The 26,837-nt window shown below is 35.6% G+C and overlaps 1 long non-coding RNA gene across 1 annotated transcript in view; it reads left to right on the top strand.

Annotated features, from left to right (window-relative positions):
* The window catches only part of LOC129532080 (uncharacterized), a 167,140-nt gene extending 141,810 nt beyond the window's left edge, over positions 1 to 25,330 (top strand). Inside the window, exons 8-10 of the long non-coding RNA XR_008677708.2 lie at positions 10,192 to 10,371; positions 14,316 to 14,396; positions 22,791 to 25,330. This is a non-coding gene — a long non-coding RNA (uncharacterized lncRNA). The remainder of the gene's footprint in view (positions 1 to 10,191; positions 10,372 to 14,315; positions 14,397 to 22,790) is intronic.
* Positions 25,331 to 26,837: the final 1,507 nt, after the last annotated feature.

The following is a 26,837-nucleotide window of genomic DNA, read 5'->3' as shown; positions in this document are numbered from 1 at the left end:
GGAAAGAAAATAGTTATATGGGAGTAATGTTTTCCTATCTCAGTGAAATTAAGTTTGTATAAATATAGAGACATTTCTTATAAGTTAATATCTATATGATAAGCCTGAAAGCAGCCACTATGGAAATAACTTAAACAATAGAGTAAACCATTCATAAAAATATATTAAAATACTTCCAGAGAAAATATTTACCTGATGCAAAAAAAGCAGTAAAAGAGGAGGAAAAAGACACAGGAGATATAAAAACAAAAAGCAAAATGGTACGTGAAAATCCAATTATGTCAATAGTAACAGTAAATCTTCATGAATAAAATATTCCAATTCATAAGGAGTAATTTTTAGACAGGATTAAGAAAACAAGATCTAAGACACTTGAGATTTAAATATATGAATGAATTTAAAAAATAAAAAATGGAAAAAAGATTTACGCAAAGAAAAAATTAGAAAGTGACTATAATAACAATAAACAAAATAGACTTTGAAACAAATAATGTTACTAGACATAAAGGAAGATATTTATAATGATAAAATAATCAATGCATCAGGAAGATATCACAATTATATGTATATATGCACTTAATAACAGAGCACCAAAATAAATAAAGCAAAAACTGACAGAAATGAAAGGTGAAATAGATCATTAAACACTAATAGAGAACTCAGATGCCCACTTCTCATAACAGATCAAATACACTTCTCATAACAGATCAAATACAACAAAAAAGAAGACTCGAACAACATTATAAACAAATGAAATCTAATAGATATATGTAGAACAGTCCATTCAATATCAGAAGAATATACATTCTTTTCAAGTACACAGGGAATATTCTTTAAGGTAGTTAATATGTTATGTCATTTTAAAAAAGCTCAGTAAGTTTCAGAGAATAGAAATAATATAAAGTATGTTCACTGACTACAATAAAATAATGTCAAAATAACACAAATTAGAGAAACTTACATATACGTGGAAATTAAACAACAGACTGGGCTTTTAGTTTAACCATCAACAGAAGAGTGTACATTGTACTCATTAAATAATTTCCATCCCCCACCCCCTCCCACCATTTCACATTTTAAGTCTCCAATGTCTATTATTCAACTCTCTATGACCATGTGTACACATTATTTAGCACCCACCTATGCATGAGAACAAGTCAGTATTTAACTTTTGGTTTCTGATTTATTTCCTGTAATATAATGGCCTATGATTGCATACATTTTGCTGCAAAAGACATGATTTTATTCTTTTTTTATGACTGAATAGTGCTCCATGGTGTATGTGTACATGAGTGTGTGTTTGTGTGTACGTATACACAGCACATTTTCTTTATCCAATCATCTGTTGATGGGCACTTAGGTCAATTTTATATCTTTGCTATTCTGAATAGGGCTGTGATAAACATAAAAGTGCATGTGTCTTTTTTTTTGTTATTCATATAAAGATTTCTTTTCCCTTGGGTAGATACCAGTAGTGGGATTGCTGGGTCGAATGGTGGCTCTATTTTCAGTTCTTTGGCAATCTCCATACTGTTTTCCATAGAGATTGAACTAATTTACATTCCCACTAACAGTGTATAAGTATTCCCTTTTCTCCACACTCTCACCAACATCTGTTGTTTTTTGACTTTTTGAGAATAACCATTCTGACTGGTATAAGATGATATCTCATTGTGGTTTTAATTTGCATTTCTCTATCATTGATGTTGTTTAAAGTTTCTTCATGTTTGTTGGCAATGTGTATGTCTTCTTTTAAGAAGTGTCTTCATTTTTTTTTACTCATTTTTAAATGAAGTTATTTGTTTTGTTTTTTCTTCTTGAGTTGTTTGACTTCCTTGGAGAATCTGGGTATTTGTTCTTTGTTAGATGCATAGTTTGGAAATATCTTCTCCCATTCTGTAGATTACATATTTACTCTGCTGATTATTTCTTTTGCTGTGCAGAAGCATTTTCACTTGAGGAAGTCCCATTTGTCTACTTTTGTTGTTGTTGTTGCTTGTGCTTTTGAAGTTTTGGTCATAAATTCTTGGCCTAGGTCAATGTCCAGAAGTTTCTCCTAGGTTTTATTTTAGGAATTTCATAGTTTCAGGTTTTAATTTTAAATATCTAATCACCTTGAGTTAATTTTTGTATATGGTGAGAAATAGGGGTCCAGTTTCATTTTTCTGCATATGACAATCCGATTTTCCTAGCACAATTTGTTGAATAGGGTATTGTTTCCCCAGTGTATGTTTTTAGTTGACTTCGTCAAAGAGCAGTTGGTCATAGGTATATGGCTTTATTTCTGGGTTCCCTATTTTGGTCCATTGATCTATGTGTCTATTTTTATACCAGTACCGTGCTATTTTGGTTACTATAAACTTATCGTATAATTTAAAGTCAGCTAATGTGTTGTCTCCAGTTTTATTCTTTTCATTTAGACTTGGGTTGGCTATTCAGGGTCTTGTAGGTTCCAGGTGAGTTTTCTGACTTTGGTATTTTGATAGCAATTTCACTGAATCTGTATCTAGCTTTAGGGAGTATGGTCATTTTAACAATATTGATTCTGCCAACCCCTGAGCACAGGATGTTTTTTCATTTATTCATCAGTGTTTTGTAGTTTTCCTTGTAGAGACCTTTTACCTCCTTGGTTAAATTAATTTCTAGGTATTTTATTTATTGTTTTTGTAGCTATAATACATGGAATTAATTTGATTTTCAGCTTAGTCATTATTGGTGTGTAGAAATGTTCCTAATATTTGTGCATTGATTTTGTATCCTGAAACTTTACTGAAGTCACTTATGACTTTATCCATTTCCTCTAGGTTTTCTAGTTTGTGGGTGTAGAGCTAGCTGTTCCTAATAGTCTCTCATGATCTTTATAGTTCTATGGCATCACTTGTAATGTCTCCATTTTCATCTCTGATTTTGCTAATTTGAAGCTTCTCTCATCCTTTCTTGGTTAATCTAGCTATCAGTCTATTTATTTTGTTCATCCTTTCAAAACATTAACTTTTAATTATATTAATCCTTTTTATTTTTATATTTTGGTCTCAATTTCATTTAGCTCTTCTTTAATGTCTTTTATAATTTTTTCTTCTGCTAGCTTTGGGTTTGGTTTGTTCTTGTTTTCCTAGTTGCTTGAGGTATAATGTTAGGTTGTAAATTTGTGTCTTTCTATTTTCTTGATGTAGGCATTTAATGCTATTAACTTCCCTTTCCATACTGCTTTTGTAATATCCCAAATGTTTTGCTTTATTGTGCATCTATTTTTATTCATTTAAAAAATTTTTAAATTTCCACGTTAATTTCATTGTTGACACAAAGATAATTGAAGATCATATTCTTTCATTTCCATGTATTTGTATAGTTTCCTGAGTTCTTCTTAAAATGAATTTCTGCTTTCATGCTACTGTGGTCTGAGAAGATATTTGATATAATTTTGATTTATTTAAACTTATTAATATTTGTTTTGTGGACTTGGTCTACCTTAAAACTTCCATGTAATGATGTAAAAAGTGTATATTCTGCAGTTGTTGGGTAGAATAATCTGTAAATGTCTATCAGGTCAATTTTGTCCACAGTCTAATTTAAGTCCAGTGTTGCTTTGTTCATTTACTGCTTTAATTATGTTTCCAGTGCTGTCAGTGGGGTGTTAAAATTCCACTATTATTGTATTGCTGTCTATCTCTTTTCTTAGGTCTAGTAGTGTATTAGTCAGTTTTCACACTGCTATATATATACTACCTGAGACTGGGTAATTTATTAAAAAAAGAGGTTTAATTGATTCACAGTTCCATATGGCTGGGGAGGCCTCAGGAAACTAACAATTATGGTAGAAGGTGAAGAGGAAGCAAGTCATGCCTTACATGGTTGCAGGAGAGAGACAGTGAGGAAGTGCCACACTTTAAAGTCATCAGGTCTTGTTAGAATTCACCCACTATCACAAGAACAGCATGGGTGAAACTGCCCCCATGATCCAATCACCTTCTACCAGGTTTCTCCCTTGACATGTGGGGATTACAATTCAAGATGAGATATGAGTGGGGACACAAAGCCAAACCATGTTATTCTGCCCCTGGCCTCTCCCAAATCTCATGTTTTTTTTTTTCACATTTTAAAACCAATCATTCCTTCTGAACAGTCCCCCAAAGTCTTAGCTCATTCCAGCATTAACCCAAAAGTCCAAGTCCAAAGTCTCATCTGAGACAAGGCAAGTTTCTTCTACCTATAGGATGGTAAAATCAAAAACAAGTTAGTTACTTCCATGATACAATTGGGGGTACTGGCATTGGGTAAATGTTCCCATTTTAAGTGGGATAATTCAGCCAAAACAAAGGGGCCACAGGGCCTCTGCAAGTCAAAAACTTGGCCAAGCAGTCATTAAATCTTAAAGCTCCAAGCAGATCACCTGAGGTCAGGAGTTCAAGACCAGCCTGGCCAATGCACTGAAACCCTGTCTCTACTAAAAATACAAAAATTAGCCAGCCATGGTGATGGGCACCTGTAATCCCAGCTTCTTGGGAGGCTGAGGCAGGAGAATTGCATGAACCTGGGAGGTGGAAGCTGCAGTGAGCCAAGATCATACCACTGCACTCCAGCCTGGGTGACAGAGTGAGACTCTGTCTCAAAACAAAAAGAAAAACAACAACAAAAAAACCTTAAAGCTCCATAATCTTTGATTTCATGTCTCACATCTAGGTCATGCTGCATGCTGATGCAAGGGGTTACTCCCATGGCCTTGGGAAGCTCCATTTCTGTGGCTCTGCAGGGTACAGTCCCCATGGTTTCTTTCACAGACTATCACTGAGTGCCTGCAGCTTTTCCAGGTGCATGGTGCAAGCTGTTGGTGGACCTACCTTTCTGGGGTCTAGAGGACAGTGGCCTGTTTCTCACAGCTCCATTAGGCATTGCCCCACTGGAGGTTCTGTGTGGGGGGCTCCAACCCCACATTTCCCCTTTGCACTACCCAAGAAGAGGTTTGCCTTGAAGGCTCCACCTCTGCAGCAAACTTCTGCCCAGACATCCAGGAATTTCCATACATCCACTGAAATCTAGGTGAAGGTTCTCAAACTTCAACTCTTGTCTTCTGTGCACCTGCAGGCCCAAAACCACATGTAAGCCACGAAGGCTTGGAGCTTGCACTCTGTGAAGCAATGGCCTGAGCTGTACACTGGCCTCCTTTACCCATGCTGGAACTTTTGGCTGGGATGCAGAGCACCAAGTCTCAAAGCTGCACAGAGCAGTGGGGCCCTGAGCCTGCCCCACAAAACCATTTTTCCCTCCAACACCATGTGTAAACCACCAAGACTTGGTGCTTGCACTCTCTGAAGCAACGGCCTGAACTGTGTGTTGGCCTCTTATAGCCATGGCTGGAGCTTTCAGCTGGGACACAGAGCACCAAATCCCAAGGCTGCACAGAGCAGTGGGGCTCTGGGCCTGACCCACAAAAACTATTTTTTCCTCCTAGGCCTCTGGGCCTGTGATGGAAGGGGCTGCCTTGAAGATCTCTGAAATGCCCTGGAGACATTTTCCCCATTGTCAGTGATGATTAACATTGGCTCCTCATTATTTATGCAAATTTCTGCAGCCCGCTTGAATTTCCTCTGAGAAAATGGGTTTTTCTTTTCTACCATGGTCAGGCTGCAAAGTTTCCAAACTTTACACTCTACTTCCCTTTTAAACATAAGTTCCAATTTCATATCATCTCTTTGTAAAAGCAAGGTCACCTCTTGAATGCTTTGCTGCTTAGATATTTCTTCCACCAGATACCCTAAATCATCTCTCTCAAGTTTAAAGTTCCACAGATCTCTAGGACAGGGAGAAAATGCCACCAGTCTCTTAGCTAAAGCATAGCAAGAGTCACCTTTGCTTCAGTCCACAATAGTACCAGATCCCCATCTGATGCGGACTTCATTGTCTATATCACTGTCAGCATTTTGGTCAAAATAATTCAACAAGTTTCTAGGAAGTTCCAAACCTTCCCACATCTTTCTGTCTTCTTCTGAGCCCCTCAAACTGTTCCAACCTCTGCCCATTACCCAGTTCCAAAGTCAATTCTACATTTTCAGGTTTTCTTTATATCAGCAGCCTACTCTGCTGGTACCAATTCTCTGTGTTATCTGTTTTCACAATGCTATAAAATAACACCTGAGACTGGATAATTTATAAAGAAATAAATTTAATTGACTCACAATTCTGCATGTTTGGGGAGGCCGCAGGAAACTTATGATCATGGTGGAAGGTGAAGAGAAGGCAGGGCACATCTTACAAGGTATCAGGAGAGAGAGAAAATGGAAGTGCTACACTTTAAAGCCATCAGCTCTCATGAGAACTCACTCACTATCACAAGAACAGCATGAGGGAGACCACCCCCATGATCCAGTCACCTCTGAGCAAGTCCCTTACTTGACATGTGGGGATTACAACTCTGGATGAGATTTGGGTGTGGATATAGAGCCAAACCATATTAAGTAGTATTTGCATTATCATTCTGGGTGTTCCAGTGTTGGGTGCTTATATATTTAGGATTATTATATCTTCCCATTCAATTGATCATTTTATCATTATATAATGACTCTGTCTTTGTTAACTGTTGTAGATTTAGTCTGTTTCATTTGACATAAATGTAGTTAATCCTGTTTGCTTTTGGTCTCCAATTGTTTGAAATATCTTTTTCCATCCTTTACTTTGAATCTATGTGTCTTTAATAATTAGATTGGTTTCTTATAAGCAGCATATAGTTGGATCTTATTTTTTTATTCATTCCACTAATCTATACCATTTAAGTGGAGTATTTAATTCATTTATGTTCAAAGTTAATATTGGTATGTTAAGTTTTGTTTTGTCATAATGTTGGTTGTCTAGTTGCTTTATAGTCTCAATTACTGTTTTATAAGGCCTGTGAGTTTTATAATTTCATGTGTTTCTATGACGGAGGTTATCAACCTTTCATTTCAAGGTTTAGATTGCCTTGAGCCTTTCTTGCAGAACTGGCCTAGTGATGGTGAATTCTCTTAGTGTTTGCTTGGCCAGAAAGACTTTATTTCTCCTTTATTTATAAAGCTTAATTTAGCAAGTTACAAAATTCATGATTGATAATATTTTTTATTTAAGAATCTGAAAATTGGACTTCAATCTCTTCTGGCTTGTGAGTTTCTGCTAAGATATCCACTGTTAGTCTTATGGAATTTCCTTTATATGTTATGAGATGCCTTTTTTTTCTCTTGTTGACATTTGAGTCTTGTTTCTTCATATTGACTGTGTGTAATTTGATGACTATATGTCATTGTGAAGTCTGTCTTGCAGTGTATCTTGTTAAACTTCTTTGAGTCTTTATATCTGGATGTCTAAGTCTCTAGCGAGAGTAAAGAAACTTTCACTTATTTCCTCAAATAAGTTTCCCAAACTTTTTACTCTTTCTTCTCCCTTAGGGATACCTACAACTTGCAGACTTCGTTGTTTTCATAACCCTGTACTACTCAAAGGCTTTATTCATTAAAAAAATGTTTTTCTTTATTTTTGTCTCACTGGGTTAATCGGAATGACCTGTTTTCAAGCTCTGGGAAACTTTCTTTCACTTGGTCTAGTTTATTGTTAAAGATTTCAGCAATAGTTTTAAATTCCTTCAACAAATTTTTAAATTCCAGATGTTTGGCTAGTTTTTTGTTTTTACCATCTATATATTTAGCAAATTTATCATTCATACCTTGAATTATTTTTCTCATTTTTGTGTGTGTTGTTTTTCAACATTCTCTTAGATTTCATTAAGCTTCTTTAAAATAAATATTTAAAATTATTTATCTGATATTTCAAAGATGTCATTTTGCTTAGGTTCAATTGCTGGACAGTTAGTATGATCCTTTTGGTGTGTTGTAATATTCTGTTTTCTGTACATCCAAAATTGTTTCTATGGTTTCTTCTTAACTGGATAAATTATCTCTTCTTATTTTGTAATGTACTTATTGTTTCATTTGGGAAGAAATTTTTTCTTTTCCAATTGGTGGTGTGACTATAATGTATGTTGTGTAAGGTCATTTAGGTTTGGTTCTGGGTGCTTTCAGTGGCAAAGAATGTGTAAGTTCCTTGGTTGTAGATAACTTTTGTGTGGTGGCTTTTTTAAATGCTGGCTATAATAGTGATGGACTGGGTGTGTGAGCTAACTCACTGCCTCCTGTGGGGCTGGGATGCTGGAGGTCTCAGGAAGCTTATTTTGTTTCCCAGTGCCGTGCACTTGTGTCAGCAGATTTTGTAGTGGGTTGTGCAATTCAACCTTTAGGCCAGTGGGTGGTGCTTAAGGGTAAGAGCTGGTTATAGCAAAGGCAGATGGGAATATGCTTGATCTTTGTTTACTTAGTGAAGCTTTCACTTGTCTGGGGACAGGAACTGGTTTGTGGAATGCACAGTGGCTTGAACTCCCTTTTCAGTCCTTGAGTTGGGGACAAACCTGGGCTGAGTTGAACCACCAAGGCTGCCCTTGGAAATCCCAACATCAGGCACAAGCACCAGCCCTGATTAGGATGGCAGGGTCAAATTTATTAAGATCTCTGCAGAGGAGGAGCAGGGCTGCCCCAGCTCCAAGGCCTAGGCAGGCAAAAATGTGATCTGCTCCCTGCCACACCCTTGTCTCAGTGCTTGGGACATGCAAATAGGATGGACGCTGCCGTCTATCTCCAGGCGGCAGTCAGTATAGCCAAGAGCCATGAAAGACATTTGCCTTCTCGCTCACTGCTGAAATATCTTCTGTGCAAAATCTCCTCTTTCAGCCCAAAACACTCAGGTTTTTGGCTCTCCTGCTAACCACTGCAGAAATCTTGCTGTTCATGTAGAGATGATGACAGGCCTCATCTTTCATGCAAGCCTGGGCCCAGTGGGCACACTGCCAGTGGGGACATGGCCATCCCTAATAGCCCTAGAATGGCTATCCTCTGATGTGTCTTTACCAACCTATCACATGTGAAGCCAGGGCTGTCTCTGAGGCTATAGGTGGGGAGAGGAGAAGTTCCTCTCTCCCTCTCCATGTCCATGCCTGAGCACTGAGGCTTTCTGTCCGCTGGGATGGAACCACACTCCTTTGTTACAGAGACAAGCACACCACCCACATCTCTGCTGGAAGTGGCACAGTCACTCTCAGCCTACCAACTGGAGCTCCAGGGCCAGGAGAGTGTTTGCACTGGTCTCCTCTCTGTTCACACTCCCTTGGTATGCTGCTCTTTCCCTTCTCTTTGGAGCAGCCCTCCCTGAGGGCTAGACCACTGGTAATCCTGCCACTCTCCTGGGTCCAGCAAGTCCTGTGTAGCTGTTACAATCCAAGTGGGTGCCAGGGAATGTCTGCAGTGTCTCTGGTGATATGGTGACACAAGGGCTGAGGTTTCCTGAGCTGGACACAGTCCCCCAGTCTGTGTGTACTCAAAGTATAGCACCCACCACCACAGCTTGGATCTAGCGGGAGGGCAAGTGACTTTGCGTGAGCTGGTAGTCTGGTGTAATGCTCTTAAGAAGTCCCTAAATTGACACTCACAGCAGTGTTTGGGTTTTCAAGGAAAGAGGAGCACTCTTAGTTCAGACACTGGTAGTCTACTGCAGGGTCAACGGGAGACAATACCACACACACCTACCCTTTTGATGAGGTAACAAGTCCTTTGGGTTCCCAGCCAATCCCTGCCAGCCTCGTGCTTCCTTCTTTGTCTGTGCCCCAGTTTCTTCCTATGAGTTTTTCATAGGCTCCAGCACTTTCCCCTTGATAACTTTTTTTTTTTCCTGAAGGAAACTGGTATCTGATGTTTCTAGTCAACCATCTTGAAAAGAGAAAGAAAGTTAATCTAATTTTGACAAAGATGCCAAAACCATTCAATGGGGGAAAAATTGTGTTTTAGGTGAATGATATTGAGAAATTGGATATCCATGTACAAAAGAATGATATTAGATTCTATCACATCATATATAAAAAGTAACTCAAAAGTTTTTCAAAGACTTAAATGCTAGAGCTAAAACTAAAACTCTTAGAAGAAAGATAGGGCTAAATCTGCACAATTGCAGATATGACAATGGTTTGTTTACATATGGCATCAAAATATGAGCAAAACAATATGAACAACAAAAGAAGAAGATAGATAAATTGGACTTCATCAAAAATTTTTAAAAAGCCTTGCTTCAAACTATGCTAAATGCCTAAGCTCTTTGAATTTAATATGTAGTGTTTCTGTCCTCCAGCATCTGGAAATCTGCAGATTTGGATGCACAAACAATTAGACATAAGACACAGCATAATGAAGTATTTGTTTTCATAGAGGATCATAGAAATTCATAAACAGAGGATGAAGAAACACAGAAGACAGAGGAAGGATTTAGTTTTGGGGACGTGTGCTAATGGCCATCAAACAATTCTGAAATGTAAGTAACATTTCAAAAAGCAGAATTTTTTTTGGCCCTTATTTTCTGCTTTTTTCAGTTTATAATGATAGAGAACATCAGTTATCATAAATAGCTTTATAGAAGGGTGTAGCTAGTTTATATCAGATAATGATTTTACTGTCTTTACTAAATCTAAAAATATATTAAATATATTAAAAGCAACAATAATTAGAATAACATTTTCCTGGTACAATGATAAAGAGATCCATGAATTCACGGTCCAGAAATATATTCAAGTACACTCAGGCAGTGCATAAAGATGTTTTGGTCAATGATAGATTGCATATAATGTGGTGATCCTGTAAGAAGGTAAAGGAGCTGACAATTTTCTATCTCCTAGTGATGGTGTAGTCATCATAATGTTATAGTTCAATTACTTTATTTTTAAATAAATGTAGTGTAGCCTAAATATACAATGTTTATGAAGTCTACAGTAGTGTTCAGTAATATTCTAGGCCTTCACATTCAATCACCATTCATTCACTGACTCAGCCAGATTCCTGCAGGCTCCATTTATGGTAAGTGTCTTATACAGGTATACCATTTTTAAAATCTTGTATACTGTATTTTATGTACTTTTCGTATGCTTAAAAATGCTTAGATACACAAATGCTTACTATTTGTTAAAATTGCCTACAGTATTTAGTGCAGTAATGTGCTTCACAGGTCTGTAGCTTAACAACAACAGGCTAGGCCATGTAGCCTAGGTGTAGGCTATACCATCTAGGTTTGTGTAATGCACTCTAGCATGTTTGCTCAGTGACGAAATTGTCTAACAATGTATTTTGTAGAACATATCCCCATTGTTAAGTGATGAAGGACTGTACAAATAGAAATAAAAGTTCTCACACCAGTGGGGAAGAGATAAATTTTTAAATAAATGATTGTTATAATAAAAGCATTTTGTGAGAAAAACCCTTAAAATTTGATGTTCAATTTGTCCCTCACAAAATAGGTTCTCAGTGGATAAAAGATCTAAGTGTATAACATTCAATCCTAACATAGGTAAATGTGGGAAAAAGGCACTGAAATGTTATTTTACCTTTTACTTTAAAATAAGTTACCTAAATTAAATTGAAAATATATGTAAATACTGTCTTTTTTCTCTTTTTTTTTTTTTTGACGGGGTTTTTCTCTGTCTCTTAGGCTGGAGGGCAGTGGTGCAAACACAGCTCACTGCAGCCTTGACCTCCCAGACTCAAGTGATCCCCCCACTTCAGTCTCCCAAGTAGCTGGGACTATAGGCACGTGTCACCATACTCAACAAATCATTTAAATTTTTTGTAGAGATAAAAGTCTCACTGTGTTGCCCAGGCTGGCTGGACTTGAACTCCTGAAGCTCAAGTGAGGATTCTGCCTCTGGGTCCCAAAGTGCTAAGATTACAGGTGTCAGCCACCATGCTTGGTTGTCTTTGTACGTTTAATGAAAGTACATTTTTTATAAGTGTGTCCAAATGCCTAGAAGCTCTCAACATCTCTTACCTGGGCTATTGCAATTTCCTGATAAATGTTCTCTCTACTTAGCTTTCATTCTCATGTCCTATGGTCTATACCTTGTGGTGCAGCCTGAATGATCCTTTGTAATGTAAGTCAGATAATGTCACCCCTTTGCTCGAAATCTTCCAGTGGCTTCTCGCATCACAGCCTAGCACTCATGGATCCCCTCAGCCTTTGGCCTCTTTGCCATTCTTCACATGCACTTAGTAGGATCCTGCTTCATCTGTTGTTCCCCTATGTGGTTCACTTCCTTACTTTCTTCTAGAGTCTTATTAAATATCGTCCTCTCAGAGAGGCCTTTCTTGATTGCTTTATATAAAGGAGTAGCCCCCTCCCCCTAACACCTTTTTACTCTCTCTCTTGCTTATCCTCATACTTTGCATGACATAAGAATCATATATATATATTCCTGTGTCTATATATATATATTTAATTGAGACAGGGTCTCATTCTGTTGACGGGGTCTTTCTCTGTCTCTTGGGTTGGAGTGCAGTGTTACAAACACAGCTCACTGCAGCCTCGACCTCTCTGGCTCAAGTGATTCTCCCATTTCAGCCTCCTGAGTACCTGGGACTACAGGTGCGCACCACCACACTGGGATAATTTTTGGAGAGATGGAGTTTTGCCATGTTACTCAGGCTGGTCTCAGACTCTAGGGCTCAAGTGGTCCGCCTGCCTTGGCTTCCCCAAGTGTTGGAACTACAGGTGTGAGCCACTGCTTCTGGCCTGTAAACATTGTTTTTAATCCTATATCTTTGCCTCCTAGGAAAGAGTGTAGGTACTCAGTGATGAATAGATCTGGGAAAACTAGTAATTTTTGACTATATAAAACTTCTAAAATTGTTAAGAAAAGCAGCATAAGCAAAGTCAAAAGATCAATATTAAACTGGGTAATTATTTTCAACCCCACTGATGGAAAAGGGAAATTGGATATAAAAAGAGCTTTTACACATCCCTTAGGAAAAAAATAATACATATATAAATAGGTAGTGAAGATAAAAAACAATAATAATTGTCATAACATATAGGATAAAATCTGTAAACTCACTGGTAATCAGGGAAATGGAAGTAGAAATGCCATTTCTCACCATTAAGTTAACAGAACAATGAAAAAGTGTGACAGTCTACAGGGTTGGCAAGGTTTTGGGAAAATAGAATACTTACGCAGTCTTGGTGTCAGGTATTGAGGTACTTTAGTAAAACTAGACTGGAGGACAATTTGGAAATAGTTGTCAACATTTTAAATGTGTATCTATTGTACTTTTAGAAATCTTTATGATGGAAAAACTCAGAAGTACACAGCATTCATTTGACATAGGACTGATCACTCAGTTCCTTGAAATAGTAGAAATATGGAACCAATCTATATGTCCTAATGATAAATCAATTTCCTGGGACAGCATGCTCATATATTTATTCAAGCCTCTGTTCAAATATCCCCTCCTACTTTCTTGATCACCCTATCTAATGTAAGCTCCAGATTTTGTTTTGTTTCACAATGTGTGTAGAGTACTCAAATATTTGTTAAAAGAAACCTATGAACACTGTCATGAAAAGATAGTCATATGTTGTCGAGAAAAAAGCAAGTCATGGAATGATGTGTTTATATTCTTAATTTGTAGAAAAATCTGTGTGTATGAATGTATTTGTTTTTGTTTAGAAGATACCTGCAAAGATGTAAACCAATCTATCATCAGCAATGGTTCCTTCAAAGGAGTAGAACGGAGGATTTAGCTCTTTTACTTTACGTCCTACTGAACTGATTTATTTTTTAACAAGAAGCATGTGTTTATTTGACATTTAAAAAATCAAAGAACAACAAAATGCTGACTTAACTTTAAAATAGATGGCAAAACTTATAATTATTGATACCCTTTAACAGTCTCAAAAGAGAGTTGATGTGTGAGATTACAAATTTATTCCAGTAAATTTTCTCTCCAGGGAATAAGTGAGTGAACTAGGGAGAAAATGTGCTCATGAGTGCAGTGGATACACTTGTGAGCATGCACAAAGGTGTATGCATGTGATATGTTGCTTCTTACTCTATTCCCACTTAAGAGGTGTCGGGCCTTTTGGGTCCAAAGACAGAGCAGTTGTAATATTCATAGGGAAGAAGGGCACCCTAACATTTTCAATTTTTATTCCTACACCCAGCATCTCCCCATGATCACAAAAGCTGTATTTTTAATAGAAAAGGTGAGAGTTGACAAGTGTTTGGTATTTCAGTAAGATTCTATTAATTTTCAGAACTGACATTACAATCTATGTTTTCTCCAGATTGCTTTCCTATACTTACCTATATGAAACTTACTTTTTGCCAATACATAGTATATTTTTAAGTCAGTTTAAAAATATTAAGGATTTAATGTGAAATTTTCATTCTCCTTGATATGTATTCATAACATATTCTCTGAATTTCTTACCAGAACTGAAAGAGAACCTTTGAAACACCCTTTAGATTAAGAGCCTGGCTTGTAATCTATAACAACAAACGGTATTACAATGAGGTAAGAACTCTACTACATCTGTTTCTATTATTAGGATTGCTACTGATACTAATAATTATCATTATTATTGCTAACACTTATTGAGTGCTCGGAATATACCAGAAACTATTCCAAGTGGTTCATGTAATGACTCAATATATGTGTAAAGATTTAGAACTGTGATTGATGCATATTAAATGCTCACAAAGGTTAACTACTATTATTATGTACAATAAGATAAAAGCTATTACTATTGTGCATAGGCGAAAACTAAGAATATTTAAGTAACTTTCCCAGGGTTGTGCTTCATGCTGCTAACAAATGACATTATTAAGATTTGAACCAAGTTCGTATGACTCCTGTCCATATTCTTAACATTAATTCCACACTTACATTCAGCAAAATAAATCTTACATGTTACATTGTGTCATATAAAGGACACATATTATTTGAACCTTAAGTTAAGATAGGAGCAGCAAGAACACTGAGAAAAATTAGTTCTTTTGCTGTATTTTGCCAGAAAATTCCAAAAAAGTCAAAGAACTCATTCCTCTAAACATTAAAATAAATTATTTTAACCCAAACTTGAAAAGCATTCTTGTGTTTGGTGTAAGAAAATAGGCTTTAAGTGTAACAGAGCAGAGCCATGTTGCACAATAATCTGGGACTGAAAAGGAAAGGACAAGAGTTTTTTAGGCTCGTGGATTGTAATTACCCGGTTGGAATATTAATTCCATTTGTCTTCCTTTGAAGGGTATTTCATCTTTTGTTTTACTCCTTGGTGGTATATCCAATTACTGAAAACAGGATGTGCTTATAAAAAAAAATTCAGTTCCCAGCATTGAGGAACAAATGCACATCTACTACTAATTGTTGTCATTGAAATTGAGTACCACAGAACACCAAAACAGCAAATGATGATGTTAATAATTTAAAAGAAAAAAAACCCCTTACTATATTGTGTAACAAGAAAAACAGGGAGACCACATTTCAGGGTTTAAGTTTTTCTCTCTAGAACTAAAATGACTTAATTAGGAGAAACTTTGGAATTAGTTAGTTGTACTTGTCAGTTCCATTCCATCCAATTTTGCAAAATATACAGAGCTGAAAAAAATGCTCGTGTATTTACTGGGCATCGTTTCACTGAAAATGCTCAAGTTCACATACCCACTGCCCATCTGAATTACAGCAGCATTATTCACAATAAACAACTTCTCTCTTTTAAATGTTTCAATATAGACAGCCTAGAGTTCTTGATATAGAACTCAGTGTACCTATTGCAATCCATTGTCAAAAGAGGAAAAAAAGGAAGCCACTTTAGCATTTTTGAATGAGGTATTATAAAATCATTCAAAAACAAAAAATCAAAGACTAAACGAGACAGTACCATGCTTTCAATGAGGTCTGTGTTTATATTCTATTGGACAGTAGAGAATATTATTAAGCTTATACACAAACAGATACCATGAGCTTTCTTATCATGGATTCCCATGGCAATGTGTGTAAGAGACATTATTTACTTAATGTACTTGTTGATGTTCTACATACTGTAGAGAAAATATTGCACTTTATTATTTCTATTGTGATGTTGCCTTTTTGAAGTAACAGGGCTGTCTCTGATGTTTTGTTTGGTGTTCCAACCCCCAAACAAAAAACAAGCAAAGACTCTGAATTTGTCATGCTTTAAGATCCCATTTTGTGATTCATCAGCCAGCCCTTTTCTAAGCTTTAGAGAATTTAGTTCTTTGCGTGCTTAAGAATTGTGTATTTCACTACAGTCATGTGCCCCTTAATGACAGGGATGCATTCTGAGAAATACATCATTAGGTGATGTTGTCATTGCACAAACATCCTAGAGTGTACTTACACAAACCTAGATGGTATAGCCTACTGCACTCCTAGACTATATGGTATAGCCTGTTACTTCTAGACTACAAATCTGTACATCATGTTACTGTAGTGAGTACTCTATGCAATTGTAACACAGTGATAAGTATTTGTTTATGTAAACATATCTAACATAGAAAACCTACAGTAAAACTACCATATTATAATCTATGGGACCACTGTCATATATACGTGGTCCATGGTTGACCAAAGCATCGTTATGCAACTCATTACTGTATTTTAACTATATCCATCTTTTCTTTTCAATGAGTGCAAAGGAGTATCTTAGATGTAAAGCGTCCCATATGCAGGGATTGTTTCTGTTATTTATTCTGTGTATAAGCCCGCATGGTCTTTAATACATGTCTTTTGTTGAAGATACTAAAGAGAGGAAAGAGGATGACATCAGATTAAATGTGGTGTCAAATATTCCAGAATGAAAGATAATTGTTTCAGGTTTACTCCTCTTATATTAGGTAAGAGGAGCAGTTGAATTCATGGTGTGCAAATTAAGTAGTTGTAGTTGTTAAAGTTTAAAGCAGGATTTGGTAAAAACGAGCCTACTTTTTGTCTCATTTTAATTGATATTTGTTAGATTTTTTATACTTATAAGTATCCTCAGATCTTATTTTTGAAATCCAATCTTTATGATAACCCTCTAAACTTTGTGATATCTTGAAATTCAAGAAGTATGTCTCTTCCCATTTTCCAGTAAACACAAATGCAAGTGAGAGACTAGTAATGGTAGGAGATGTGTGTGACATGCTTCTAAGTGGTATCAGTCCAATCTTCTGTACTCACATTGGTTGTGACTGTTCAACCCACCTTCTATCCAAATGCTTTGGCAACCAGCCCCTATTGCTTTCACCTTAACCAATTGTTCAAATGCCAGTCAAGACAGGTCTTTTCTGTAAAGGCAAAAAGCCTCCAAATCTCAGCAGTTGTATTACATTTCTACTACAGCCCACAAATTGTTACCAATTCATTAGCTCAAAGTGAAATACATTTATTGTCTCACAGTGTTAATGAATCAGAAGTCTCAGCACAATTTACTAGAGTTTTCTGCTCAGAATGACACAAAGCTACACACAAGAAGTTAACCAGGCTGTGTTCCTTTCTAGAGATTGAGGTCCTCTTCCAAGTTCACATAGTTGTTGGTAGAATTCTGTTCTTTAAAATTTTAAGACTAAGAGTCCAGCTCTTTTGCTGTCTATTGGCTAGGGGATGCCCTCAGGACCTAGAGACCTTTCACAGTTTCTTGCTGTGTGCCCTTTTCCTTGGGCAATTCATATCATAGCAGCTTCTAAGGGCACCAAGAGAGTCTTTCTCCTGTAGTCTGTAAGACAGAGTCTGTTCTAACAGCATAATACGGTCATGGGTATGACATCCCATTATCTTTGCCATGTGACATAACCTATTCAAGGAGTTGACCATCCACTTACCTTTGCTATGTTCTCTTGGTAAGAGCAAGTTGTTGGTTTTGCCTACACTCAATGAGAATAGATGATATAAGGGCACAACTCATCAGGGTTCACTTTAGGACATGCCTTCTACAGTGGTTTATCAAAATAAGGGTTTATTTCTTGGGCCTGCAAAGTCTGCTGCAGTTTTGAGTCACCTCAGGGTAGTTTTCCTCCATGTAGAGACCCAGCTGACTGGGCTGCCTCATGAGGTCTTGTGAAACTTCATCTCAACTCAAGATCAGATCACTATGGCAGGAAAATAGAGTGCTGGAGAGCTTCATGCAAAGAGTTAAAATGGTTGCACAGAATCATGACCAATTGGCCAAAACTAGCCACAAGTTCCTACCTAACTGCAAAAGGACAGGATGTCTAATCTGCCTCAAATGCCTAAGTGATGTTAAAGGTCTAACCCCAATATGAGTATTTGGAGATAGGGCCTTTAAAGAGAAAACGGGTTAAATAAGGTCATAAGGTAGGGTCCTAATCCAATAACTGGTGTCCTTATGAGAAAATAAAGTGACACGGGAAAATAAAGCTTACAGAGAAAAAGTTGTATAGGTATAGAACATAAAGGTGGTTGTCTGCTAGCCAAGGAGAGGAGGGCCTCAGGAGAAACCAAACTTGCCAACACTTCGATTTTGGACTTTCAGCCTCCAGAACTGTGAGAAAATACATTTCTGTTGTTTAAACCACCCAGTCTGGGTAATTTGTTATGGCAGCCCTAGCAGACTAATGCACCACCAAAGAAAAAGAAATGTAATTTAGCCTAATATTTAAAGCTCTGTAACTCCCTTTCATCCATTCGCTTATTTATTTTGATAGCCACACTATGAATTATGTTTTTGTTTTGTTTTAGTGCCCATTTTACAGATCAGGGGAAAGAGACTCTCAAGAGGAAAAGTAACTTATGCAAAGTCACATAGTTAACAAGTGGATCAAACAGCCTGGTTGAGCCCCAGTACACTGCTTTGCATTCTAGGGTAATCCGGATTTTTGCCAATGATTTGTCTCAGGCAAAACTGGTTATTTAAGTTTATAAACATTGGCCTTTGGCCATAGACAGATGGCTAAACTAAGCTTTCTACCTTGGGTTTACTAAGATTAGCCCCATAGAAACTTCAGTTTACTTGGAAGTCCCCAAGCAGCATTAATTTAGCAACTGTTTACTAACTGTTAACTCAAATTTTCTGTGATCTTAGAAAACAATATTTGAGGCAACCAATTGTAACAATATTTTCTAGTGCTATTATTATGGTACACATGTTAATGGCTAGGTGTCTATGAGTAAAATATCAAAGGATCTCAGCTTGGACAGCTTTTGTTAGAAGAATTATAATATAAATATGACTGGGGGAGTGAATGCTTCTGCAAAAAGGAGATGATTATTTAAATAATAAAGAAAAGTCTCCTATTCCCATTGAAGGTTTGGTCTTGTTAAGTGCATTCTTCCACAATGTGGGCAATCACTAGTTTCTGTGGTACATTTAACATAATTAATATAGGCATTTGTATTTGCAAGGATCTTTCCTCTTTCCTTTGTTCATGCCATGAACCTTATTCACCTTCATTTTTCTATTCTTAAAATATACTTTAGTTCATTAAATTTTCAGAGCACCAAATTTGCTAAAATGCATAGAGTTTATTCATGATTCATAAATAGCATTTTTCTCTCTTTTTCCTATTGTTTAAAGCAGTTTAATATATTCTGCCCAGTGCCTCTGTTTTAATACATTTAGCATTTTCTGCCTATAGTTTTTATAAGATTTTCCAAAAACTTTTCAAGCTTACGTCTTCTAATCCACACCACTGTATCCTAATAATATTATCTATAGGACATGAGTTGTATCTGTTTTGTCAGATTATGGTAGAAGTTCATTTTCTATCCCCTATCACCGTCATCACAATGAGCCATTCCAAGTCACTTTGATGTGTACTTGAAGATTCAATGAGCTGTATTCCATACCAGAAGATCATCTGGGACTACAGTCCAGTCTCATATAGGAACACCCATGAAAGCTGTCAGTTCTTGCTTCAGTCTGAACTGATTGCATTTTCCAAAATGCAGATGCACCTTAGGCAGTCCCCCAAAAACTCCAGAAAGTGGTCAATCACTATTTTCCAGCTATGTCTGTGAGTGTTGGTGTGTTGCTTTAGGTTAACAGACTGCTGCTGTGTTAATGAAAACACATACAAACTGCACTTGCAGTCTTTTTTTTTCTTGAATAAGTGCCCATTAAAGATAACTATATGATAATTAATGAGGAAGGAAAATAGTACTGTGTAGATGGTTTGTCAATATTGTAGTTAGGTCATTCATCTGTGGAGCAGTGGTATTCACCTACTTTCTCCTTTGTTACAGAGATGTACAATTAATATTTCACTTTGTATTTTAGACACTCTTGCAAGCATTATTTTAAACAGGCAAACAGGGACCACTTCCAAGATAAAGAAAGTTGCCATTCTTTTGATGATGAATTCATAATGAAGGGAATCCTCATTCCAAATGGACTTCTATAAGGCACCATTCCCCTGAAATTAATGTTCCTAGGTATGTGGGGAGAACTAGTTAATGAATGTTAAATTAAGTAGTAACATACTTAGAGTCAGGGTGATGTTTGTGTGACACTAGTTTACTTTAAAACACTCCCTATTGACCTTTACAAAAATAATACGATAGCAATTTGAGATGAATATTTACAGTACGTGGAAATAGTTCTGAAGGGCTAATTCCCAAACCACTGTTTGCAAAATGTCCTGCTTCTTTGATCTACATTTTCATAGGCTTTTTAAGGCAGAGATTGGCGAGATTGTCAGTTCAACAAGAAAATTTCTTACTTGAGAACAGATGGTACCTGCAGCCTTTAAATGGCAGGAATCAAGTAGACCAGGTTACTGAAAAAAAATCACTAATTTTGTGACATGATAACATGTACATCCAAAGTACTAGCTACATTTCCAGAAAGCTTGGAAATATATAAATCCAAAGAGAATGTATCATTTTAAGTGAAAAATCTATAAATAGTTAATACTTGGTACTTTTACATTTAAAATGCTCCTTTAAAAATTAGTTCTATTTATTGATGAATATTGTCTTTACAGCTGATAGCTCTTTTTTTGGGTCTTATGTATTTATAAGTTGGGGAAAATATTTTAAATCAACGCTGTAATATAAGCATAGTTAGAGAGCTAACATGAGGATTTTTACTTCATTTACATTCATTACATATTATGAGTTTAATTACCTTCCTCAAATAATACCAGTATGAAGGAAAGACACTGAAGAAGGCGTACTTCTATGATGATTTTATTGATTGTGACTGATGGATGGCATCTACATTTCATAGTGAAGAATCATGGTTTTCTTACATCAGGAAAATTAAATTGGGAGAGTTATTTTCTTTCCCAGTGATAGTGGCAGTTAGAATATTTCACCTGTAATGAGATGTGTGCGTTATGTGCCATCGTGAACCACGGCTCAGCCATTAAATATATGTAAATGAAGAGAAACACAAGAGAGCCCCGGCATAATAACATGCAGAACAGAGAAATGGATCCTGGAAAGTGATTAATTTATTTGATGATGCCTCAAGTGAGGAATTTTAGGTCACAAATGAAGTGACAGAATGACAAATTACCATTTTAAAGAATTTACTGGGCATCATTACTGAACAATTGTCAGGTAGTTTATGGTGGCTGAGAAGATGGTATAAATATAGATCTTTTCCTTATCTGAGATGAATTATTAATCACCTTTTTAAAAATCTTTGTGAGTGATGGTTGGCTGTCTGATTGGAAATAATGTGTTCTACAATTTTAACTAAATTCTAATATGATATGTAACAGGAATCTTTACAATTAAAGTCTCAGTGGAGAGTGGTAGGAGGTTTACAGTCAATTGCAGTTTTAATGTGATAGAAGAGGATGAATCCACTAACATATTTCAATAGATTTCCTTAGGTATATTATCCCTGCTGTGATGTTATTCAAATGTTTACAGTTTATTTTCATTTGAAAAATGACATTCAGATACTTAAATTGTTTTCCTTGGTTTATTAGTTAATGAAAATGAAATTCTAGTAATTACTATAGTTTTGCAGCCTGCCACATTATTTAAAGTGAAGTGACTGGCTTTGTCAGCTGCATTGTAAATGTCATCTTCCTGTGTTTTGTTCAATTTTTATTTGCGTTATCTGTGTCTTGCCCCTTGTCTTTCTACATGTCTACATGTCTAATACCAGTAACGACTAGAATGTGGAAGAAAAAAATCAGAATTTGAAACAAAAATGTTTTCTCGTTTGTTTTTATGTTTGATAATAAAAGAATATACTAACCTACTCTGGAACAGCACTAACAATACCAAAGATAAAAACAAAACTCCTCAATATAAGGTGTACTAAAATTTCTAAACATATTTTTAAATGCCTGCATGTGTCATGCTACTTAAAGCTGAGTTTATATGTCCACTCATGTTTGATCACATCAAATGTACCTCAAAGTTCCTTATTTTTGATGAGTAGAGAAAAGGGTGGTTTTTAAAAAAGTGTATGTTAGATATTTAACAGAGTAGAAATGTCTAGAGAACTATTTTTAACAAGCGTGTTTCTAAAGCAAGCAAATATAGCAGTTGCTGTTTGCTTTCTGGATTCAAAGGACTTAAATGACTAATCTTTCACCTAGAAAAAAACTTGAGATTTTGCTCCTTTTTATGCTATTATGTGCACCTCCTCATTTTAATCTTGATTCCTTTTAAGAGTATATGAACCACTTAAATAAGTATTCCCTGTGTTACCTATGACATCTAACATTGCTTAACTGGAAAGAAATTTAAATTTTGAATGTACATGCCACTTTTCAACTCATTTTGCTTTGACTTTTTTTCCTCAACCTGGATGGTAGAACATTACTGAAACTTTCTGTCATTTAAAGAAGGAAACAAAAAGATTTATTGTGCTTTTGATTTCTTGGTCCAGTTGATATAGTGTGCCCATAAAGGGCACACTGCATTTAAGGAACATTTTAGGGATGGCAGTGCTTCTTATGTGTGGTGTTTTCCTTTTCCATAAAGGATGCTTAGGTTTGCCCTGATGCCGGAACAGCACATTTCAGGTTAGTCTACACCAGCATTTCTCCATTAGAGATGACCGTCACCTTTTATTGGTTTTTTCATCCTTGCTTGCCACAGAAAATGCAAACATGCAAACAAATGAATGAGGGCATGCCCGTCTAAGGAAAATTCAAATCCTGTATGAGGTACTATAGTGAGATTGGACTTGTTTAACCAGCATAGTTCAGAGTGATCAAGACTGTGTTGGAGGAGAAGATGATTGCTTTATGTGAACTGAGCCCTGCTGCCACACTTTAAATACTTTTCATCTTCTGCCAGCTTGCATCAGCTGTCAGAGGGACATGCAAAAAAGGAAATGAAGATGCATTTGACTCCAAAACATTTAGAGAGCAAAAGAAAAGATCCTTAAAGTGAAGAATAGATTTTAAATTCACTGAAAGACATCGAAAAGAAGATTCTCTATGCAGTTACAAGATCATGATTTTTGGCCATTTGCATGGTTCAGGAATACGATAGAAGAAGAAGAGGAGCACTTGATTAATTGAAACGTCATTGCATGGTCACCACAGGTCAAGTGTACAGAGAAAAATATATGTTGGCTACACCCTTAAGAATCTTACAAACTGATGAGAAGTTGGGTAATAGAAAATGTGCAGAAATTTCTTATAATTTTGCCACTGGGTTTTCTGAAAAATTTTATCCTGCATAAGTGACTTAATTATGCCCATTTCTTCTTTTTCAGTCAGTGTTGGTTCATTTCAAGATCAGCACTTCTCTGAACCCTTTTTTTCCATCTAAACCCTCATGGTGGCATAAAAAAAAAAAACAAAAAAAACAAAAAACCAGTCCAACCAAAAAACTCCAGACACTATCTCCTTACTGCTTATTTTCCCAATATTTTGTGATACAAAATTTCAAACAGATTCAAGGTGAACATCTATGTGGCCACTACCTAAATTCTACCATTGATATTTTACTATAAACATTTCATCACATATCCAATTATCTAGCCATCAATCCAACTTATAATTTTTAATGCATTTCTAAGAAATTGCAGACAACATTACACTTTCCCTAAATACATCAGCATGCCTATAATTAACTAGAGGTTAATATATGTTTACCATATTTTTTTCTCTTCAAGTACATTTTACATACACAAGACATATATACTTGCTGAGTTCTGATGAATGCATATGTTTGTATAACCCAACCCCCTGTCAAGATATAGGTCACTACCTGTATCCCAGAAAATTCCCTCATCCCGTTTCTAATCAATATTCTACTTCCACCCCAAGAGAGGAAACTGCTGTTCTGTTTCTTCAATACAGATTAGTTTTGCTTGTTTTAGAACTTCATATAAAATGGAATAATACAGTATGTACTCCTTTGTGGGTGGCTTCTTTCGCTCTGCAAATCATTTTTTTGAGATCCATCCATGCTAAATGTATCAGTAGTTTGTTTCTTTTTATGGCTGAATAGTATTACATTCTCTGAATACAGTGAAGTTTGTTTATCTATTCTCATATTGATGGGCACTTGGACTTTTTCTAGTTTTTAGGTATTATAAATAAAACTTCTATGAACATTCTTTGTTATTTATGACTTTAGTTTCAATAGTTTTGAGAGTACAGGTGGCTTTTTCTTACATGGGTAAGTTGGTTAGTGGTAATTTCTGAGATTGTGGTGCATCTGTTACCTAAGCAGCGTACACTCTACCCAATATGTAGTCTTTTATCCCTCACCCCCCTTGAACATTCTTTTTATGGACATATGATTATATTTCCTTTGGAAAAATATCTGAATGGAATTGCTGATAATAGAGTAGGTATATTGCTACTTTTATAAGAAACTGATGGGCCTTTTTACAAAATTAATGCTTATCTTTATATTCCCACCAACATTAAATTAAAATTCTGGTTGGCTCACCTCCTTGACAACATCCGTTATTGTCAGGCTTTTTATTTTAGGTTCCCTTGCATTTTTACTTCTCTAGATTTTTCCTCATTTCTCTTGTCTTCAATCACTCTCTTTCTCCAGAATTCTTTTTATCAGCCTTCAAACACGCTCTTGTACTTTCCTCCTTAAAAAACAAAGCAAAACAAAAATTTTGACCAATGTCCCCCTTCAGCTACCAAATTATTTCTCCACTCTGCTTAACAAGTATGTTTCTTCACCTTATCAATTAACCTACCTCCACTTTATCACTTGAAATATCCTGATGTCTAGATGCTGGGATTCCTTAGACTATGGTCCTGGGCCCTCTTATGTTCTAATCATTCACTCTCTCCCCAGAAGATCATATTAATTCCTGGGGGTTTTAAATACATCTCTATGCCAACAACTTTTAAACTTATATTTCGGGTCTGTATTTCCCTCTGAGTTCTATCTACCTTCTTTACATTTCCATTTGTCTAGGATTCTGATATTTCAAGTCACAATATCTGACTTTGAACTAGAACTCTTCCAAGTATTCTGTTCCTCCAGGATTTTTCATCTTCCTTAGGATAGTGTATTTCCTTTTCTTCATGTCTAGAAAAAAACTGAATAATATTCAAACCCAAGTTAACTTAAAAGATATAGTTTAGAAGAAATAAAAATGGTCTTAAAAAGAACATCTCAAGAATCTATTATCTAAAATAAAATTAGACAATATTTAAAAATCAATGAATAATTCATATATCAATACTTAGTGGGTATAGCTAAAGTTAACAGTAAAAAAATTGTAGCCTTAAGATATTTATATTATGATAGGGCAAACATAAATAAGTTATGCAATCAAATTCCAATAATGAGAACAGAACAAACAATCCTAAATAGAAGAATTTAAAAAATAAAGACTAGAAAATATTAAAATAAAATTGATGTCAGAAATGAAACATTTAGCATGATCAAAAAAGCCAGAATATGTTGTTTGAATAGACTAACAAAATTGTTAAATCTTCAGGAAGACTTTTTAAAATAAAAAGAATGTAGGCTCAAATAAGCACATTTCCAGTTAAGAAAGCAGGAGTAAATACAGTAAAGATTTAGATGATGTTAAAAAATATTATGAACAACGTTTATGCCAGTGAATTAGAAATTTGAAAGTGTATACTAATTTGTCATATTCCCAGCAAAATGTAGCTTTCTAATTGAGCTTCAAGAAGACATAGAATACTTATATGGTCCTATAGCTCCTAAAGATATTAAAATAGTAATTGAAATCAGCACATAAAGAAAGCTAGAAAGTTTTACAGGGTGGTTCAACCAAATAATAATTAAACAATACCAAATGTAGTTAATAGCAAAAATAAACAAATAATTGTGAAGACAATACAAGAAAGGGCACTTCCCAAAACAAACACACATGCAAATATGTGTGTGGCTGATATAATATTAAAACCAAAATCAAACAAGAAACATATAAGAAAGAAAAATCGTAGGCCAATATCAATCATGATCCCAGATGCAAAAACCAATAAAGATGAGCAAATTAAATCCATCAAAGTATAAAATGTGTAAACCATGTAGGATTTGTCGCAGAAATGCAAATGGATTTAGCATTAGAAAAGTCATCAACTTAATTCTCTATCTGAACAATTTTAAAAGCAAAAGAAGAACTTAATTAATAAAAGATGCAGAGGAAAACATTTGGATAAAGTAAATACCAACTTATGGTAAATGAGTAAAACAGAAACCACCTATTAGAAAACCAGGGAAAGAAGAGAAATTATTTAATCTGAAAAAGATATGTATCAAAATCCTGTATCAAGTAGTATAGCAATGTTGAAATGTTAAATTTATTTCCATTAAGATAGGAGTAAGACAAGAATACTCATATTTACTCATTTCTGTTCTTTATTTTATTGCATTTTGACATCAACATAGTAACCCAAAAACAAAGATAAAAATAAATGGTACAAATGTGTGGAAAATATAAAAACTGTCATTATTTGTAGATGTCTAGATAGACTACCAAAAACAATACAAATTACTAAAATAATAGTTTTGTAAGTATATATGTATATACATATACAGAATAATATAAATAGTATATATAGTTAT

This window comes from Gorilla gorilla, chromosome 11, assembly GCF_029281585.2.
Source record: "Gorilla gorilla gorilla isolate KB3781 chromosome 11, NHGRI_mGorGor1-v2.1_pri, whole genome shotgun sequence".
Classification (NCBI taxonomy): Eukaryota; Metazoa; Chordata; class Mammalia; order Primates; family Hominidae; genus Gorilla; species Gorilla gorilla.
Note: the sequence above shows the minus strand (reverse complement) of the source record. Positions and strands in the feature narration are given on the sequence as shown.